The following is a 6,137-nucleotide window of genomic DNA, read 5'->3' as shown; positions in this document are numbered from 1 at the left end:
CTGGATAGGGAGTGATGGCCTTTAGGCCTGAAGGTCCATAGTTCCACTGTCCTTAAGGGGGCAGAGCAGTCATCCTCTGTGGAGGTGAGCTGCTCTGTCCCCCTTTTTTGGTCCATTTCCCCAATCACCAGGCCCAGAGTTAGACATAGTGCTGTGATTTATTTACCATCCATTTTGGGTTACCTGAATGAGAATGAGAGAATGTGAGTGAGGTCCTTTAGGGGTTTATGTGTACTCTCATAACCAGAGAGAGGCCTGTTCCTGGATAGGGAGTTAGGGCCTAACTGACTGTATGTGTCCTCTCATTCCCTGAGAGAGAGGCCTGAATTCCACTGTCCTTAAGGGGGGGGCAGAGCAGTCATCCTCTGTGGAGGAGAGCTGCTCTGTCCCCCCCTTTTTTTGGCCCAACTGCCTGTATGTGTACTCTCATGCCAGGAGAGAGTCCTGTTCCTGGATAGGGAGTGAGGGCATTTATACCTGTATGTGTACTCTCATGCCAGGAGAGAGAGGCCTGTTCCTTCATAGTGAGTGAGGGCCTTTAGGGGTTTATGTGTACTCTCAAGCCAGGAGAGAGAGGCCTGTTCCTTGATAGAGAGTTAGGGCCTTTAGGGGTTTATGTGTACTCTCATGCCCAGAAAGAGGCCTGTTCCTGGATATGGAGTTAGGGCCTTTATGCCTGTATGTGTACTCTCATTCCCTGAGAGAGAGGCCTGTTCTTGGGTAGGTAGTGAGGGCCTTTATACCTGTATGTGTACTCTCATTCCCTGAGAGAGAGGCCTGAATTCCACTGTCCTTAAGGGGGGGCAGAGCAGTCATCCTCTGTGGAGGAGAGCTGCTCTGTCCCCCCTTTTTTTTTGACCCAACTGCCTGTATGTGTACTCTCATGCCAGGAGAGAGGCCTGTTCCTGGATAGGGAGTGAGGGCCTAAATGCCTGTATGTGTACTCTCATAACCAGAGAGAGGCCTGTTCCTGGATAGTGAGTGAGGGCCTTTAGGGGTTTATATGTGTACTCTCATAACCAGAGAGAGGCCTGTTCCTGGATAGTGAGTGAGGGCCTTTAGGGGTTTATATGTGTACTCTCATAACCAGAGAGAGGCCTGTTCCTGGATAGGGAGTGAGGGCCTTTAGGGGTTTATATGTGTACTCTCATAACCAGAGATAGGCCTGTTCCTGGATAGGGAGTGAGGGCCTTCAGGGGTTTATGTGTACTCTCATGCCCAGAGAGAGGCCTGTTCCTGGATAGGGAATGAGGGCCTTTATGTCTGTATGTGTACTCTCATGCCATGTTCCTGGCTAGGGAGTTAGGGCCTTTAGGGGTTTATGGCCTGTTCCTGGATAGGGAGTGAGGGCCTTTAGTTGTATGTGTACTCTCATGGGCCTGTTCCTGGCTAGGGAGTTAGGGCCTTTAGGGGTTTATGTGTGTACTCTCATGCCCATAGAGAGGCCTGTTCCTGGATAGGGAGTGAGGGCCTTCAGGGGTTTATGTGTACTCTCATGCCCAGAGAGAGGCCTGTTCCTGGATAGGGAATGAGGGCCTTTATGTCTGTATGTGTACTCTCATGCCAGGAGAGAGGGCCTGTTCCTGGCTAGGGAGTTAGGGCCTTTAGGGGTTTATGTGTGTACTCTCATGCCCATAGAGAGGCCTGTTCCTGGATAGGGAGTGAGGGCCTTCAGGGGTTTATGTGTACTCTCATGCCCAGAGAGAGGCCTGTTCCTGGATAGGGAATGAGGGCCTTTATGTCTGTATGTGTACTCTCATGCCAGGAGAGAGAGGCCTGTTCCTGGCTAGGGAGTTAGGGCCTTTAGGGGTTTATGTGTGTACTCTCATGCCCATAGAGAGGCCTGTTCCTGGATAGGGAGTGAGGGCCTTTAGGGGTTTATGTGTAGCCCAGAGAGTTGGATAGGGAATGAGGGCCTTTAGGGGTTTATATGTGTACTCTCATAACCAGAGAGAGGCCTGTTCCTGGATAGGGAGTGAGGGCCTTTAGGTGTTTATATGTGTACTCTCATAACCAGAGAGAGGCCTGTTCCTGGATAGGGAGTTAGGGCCTAACTCCCTGTATGTGTACTCTCGTTCCCTGAGAGAGAGACCTGAATTCCACTGTCCTTAAGGGGGGCAGAGCAGTCATCCTCTGTGGAGGTGAGGTGCCCATCCTCTGTGTAGGTGAGGTGCCACTTCTGTGGAGGTGAGGTGCCCCGGTGCCCATTTCCAATCACCAGTTGCACAGATGTCCATGCTAATCCGCATCCACCGACATATTTTAAACCGTCCATAAATCAGTCAGGGAGGGCGCCCATGGATAGAGGGCCGTGGTAGGGTGCTCACAGAGTGGGCATGCAAGTGTGGCACACCGGCAGGTGCATTTTGGAGCATTTTTCAATTTTCGGGTTCCCAGGTGCCTATTTCCAATCACCAGGTGCACGGATGTATAGGCGCACCTGCTGGGTAGGGGTCCGCAGTAGGGTGCTCTCAGGCGGGCATGGGTATGTGGCACACCGGTAGGCACCATGGTTTTTTAACTTTTGGGTTACCAGGTACCGATTTCCAATCACCAGTTGCACAGATGTCCATGCTAATCCGCATCCACCGACATATTTTAAACCGTCCATAAATCAGTCAGGGAGGGCGCCCATGGATAGAGGGCCGTGGTAGGGTGCTCACAGAGTGGGCATGCAAGTGTGGCACACCGGCAGGTGCATTTTGGAGCATTTTTCAATTTTCGGGTTCCCAGGTGCCTATTTCCAATCACCAGGTGCACGGATGTATAGGCGCACCTGCTGGGTAGGGGTCCGCAGTAGGGTGCTCTCAGGCGGGCATGGGTATGTGGCACACCGGTAGGCACCATGGTTTTTTAACTTTTGGGTTACCAGGTACCGATTTCCAATCACCAGTTGCACAGATGTCCATGCTAATCCGCATCCACCGACATATTTTAAACCGTCCATAAATCAGTCAGGGAGGGCGCCCATGGATAGAGGGCCGTGGTAGGGTGCTCACAGAGTGGGCATGCAAGTGTGGCACACCGGCAGGTGCATTTTGGAGCATTTTTCAATTTTCGGGTTCCCAGGTGCCTATTTCCAATCACCAGGTGCACGGATGTATAGGCGCACCTGCTGGGTAGGGGTCCGCAGTAGGGTGCTCTCAGGCGGGCATGGGTATGTGGCACACCGGTAGGCACCATGGTTTTTTAACTTTTGGGTTACCAGGTACCGATTTCCAATCACCAGTTGCACAGATGTCCATGCTAATCCGCATCCACCGACATATTTTAAACCGTCCATAAATCAGTCAGGGAGGGCGCCCATGGATAGAGGGCCGTGGTAGGGTGCTCACAGAGTGGGCATGCAAGTGTGGCACACCGGCAGGTGCATTTTGGAGCATTTTTCAATTTTCGGGTTCCCAGGTGCCTATTTCCAATCACCAGGTGCACGGATGTATAGGCGCACCTGCTGGGTAGGGGTCCGCAGTAGGGTGCTCTCAGGCGGGCATGGGTATGTGGCACACCGGTAGGCACCATGGTTTTTTAACTTTTGGGTTACCAGGTACCGATTTCCAATCACCAGTTGCACAGATGTCCATGCTAATCCGCATCCACCGACATATTTTAAACCGTCCATAAATCAGTCAGGGAGGGCGCCCATGGATAGAGGGCCGTGGTAGGGTGCTCACAGAGTGGGCATGCAAGTGTGGCACACCGGCAGGTGCATTTTGGAGCATTTTTCAATTTTCGGGTTCCCAGGTGCCTATTTCCAATCACCAGGTGCACGGATGTATAGGCGCACCTGCTGGGTAGGGGTCCGCAGTAGGGTGCTCTCAGGCGGGCATGGGTATGTGGCACACCGGTAGGCACCATGGTTTTTTAACTTTTGGGTTACCAGGTACCGATTTCCAATCACCAGTTGCACAGATGTCCATGCTAATCCGCATCCACCGACATATTTTAAACCGTCCATAAATCAGTCAGGGAGGGCGCCCATGGATAGAGGGCCGTGGTAGGGTGCTCACAGAGTGGGCATGCAAGTGTGGCACACCGGCAGGTGCATTTTGGAGCATTTTTCAATTTTCGGGTTCCCAGGTGCCTATTTCCAATCACCAGGTGCACGGATGTATAGGCGCACCTGCTGGGTAGGGGTCCGCAGTAGGGTGCTCTCAGGCGGGCATGGGTATGTGGCACACCGGTAGGCACCATGGTTTTTTAACTTTTGGGTTACCAGGTACCGATTTCCAATCACCAGTTGCACAGATGTCCATGCTAATCCGCATCCACCGACATATTTTAAACCGTCCATAAATCAGTCAGGGAGGGCGCCCATGGATAGAGGGCCGTGGTAGGGTGCTCACAGAGTGGGCATGCAAGTGTGGCACACCGGCAGGTGCATTTTGGAGCATTTTTCAATTTTCGGGTTCCCAGGTGCCTATTTCCAATCACCAGGTGCACGGATGTATAGGCGCACCTGCTGGGTAGGGGTCCGCAGTAGGGTGCTCTCAGGCGGGCATGGGTATGTGGCACACCGGTAGGCACCATGGTTTTTTAACTTTTGGGTTACCAGGTACCGATTTCCAATCACCAGTTGCACAGATGTCCATGCTAATCCGCATCCACCGACATATTTTAAACCGTCCATAAATCAGTCAGGGAGGGCGCCCATGGATAGAGGGCCGTGGTAGGGTGCTCACAGAGTGGGCATGCAAGTGTGGCACACCGGCAGGTGCATTTTGGAGCATTTTTCAATTTTCGGGTTCCCAGGTGCCTATTTCCAATCACCAGGTGCACGGATGTATAGGCGCACCTGCTGGGTAGGGGTCCGCAGTAGGGTGCTCTCAGGCGGGCATGGGTATGTGGCACACCGGTAGGCACCATGGTTTTTTAACTTTTGGGTTACCAGGTACCGATTTCCAATCACCAGTTGCACAGATGTCCATGCTAATCCGCATCCACCGACATATTTTAAACCGTCCATAAATCAGTCAGGGAGGGCGCCCATGGATAGAGGGCCGTGGTAGGGTGCTCACAGAGTGGGCATGCAAGTGTGGCACACCGGCAGGTGCATTTTGGAGCATTTTTCAATTTTCGGGTTCCCAGGTGCCTATTTCCAATCACCAGGTGCACGGATGTATAGGCGCACCTGCTGGGTAGGGGTCCGCAGTAGGGTGCTCTCAGGCGGGCATGGGTATGTGGCACACCGGTAGGCACCATGGTTTTTTAACTTTTGGGTTACCAGGTACCGATTTCCAATCACCAGTTGCACAGATGTCCATGCTAATCCGCATCCACCGACATATTTTAAACCGTCCATAAATCAGTCAGGGAGGGCGCCCATGGATAGAGGGCCGTGGTAGGGTGCTCACAGAGTGGGCATGCAAGTGTGGCACACCGGCAGGTGCATTTTGGAGCATTTTTCAATTTTCGGGTTCCCAGGTGCCTATTTCCAATCACCAGGTGCACGGATGTATAGGCGCACCTGCTGGGTAGGGGTCCGCAGTAGGGTGCTCTCAGGCGGGCATGGGTATGTGGCACACCGGTAGGCACCATGGTTTTTTAACTTTTGGGTTACCAGGTACCGATTTCCAATCACCAGTTGCACAGATGTCCATGCTAATCCGCATCCACCGACATATTTTAAACCGTCCATAAATCAGTCAGGGAGGGCGCCCATGGATAGAGGGCCGTGGTAGGGTGCTCACAGAGTGGGCATGCAAGTGTGGCACACCGGCAGGTGCATTTTGGAGCATTTTTCAATTTTCGGGTTCCCAGGTGCCTATTTCCAATCACCAGGTGCACGGATGTATAGGCGCACCTGCTGGGTAGGGGTCCGCAGTAGGGTGCTCTCAGGCGGGCATGGGTATGTGGCACACCGGTAGGCACCATGGTTTTTTAACTTTTGGGTTACCAGGTCCGATTTCCAATCACCAGTTGCACAGATGTCCATGCTAATCCGCATCCACCGACATATTTTAAACCGTCCATAAATCAGTCAGGGAGGGCGCCCATGGATAGAGGGCCGTGGTAGGGTGCTCACAGAGTGGGCATGCAAGTGTGGCACACCGGCAGGTGCATTTTGGAGCATTTTTCAATTTTCGGGTTCCCAGGTGCCTATTTCCAATCACCAGGTGCACGGATGTATAGGCGCACCT

Source organism: Oncorhynchus masou, unplaced genomic scaffold, assembly GCF_036934945.1.
Source record: "Oncorhynchus masou masou isolate Uvic2021 unplaced genomic scaffold, UVic_Omas_1.1 unplaced_scaffold_1654, whole genome shotgun sequence".
Taxonomy (NCBI): domain Eukaryota; kingdom Metazoa; phylum Chordata; class Actinopteri; order Salmoniformes; family Salmonidae; genus Oncorhynchus; species Oncorhynchus masou.
This window is presented reverse-complemented; position numbering follows the sequence as displayed.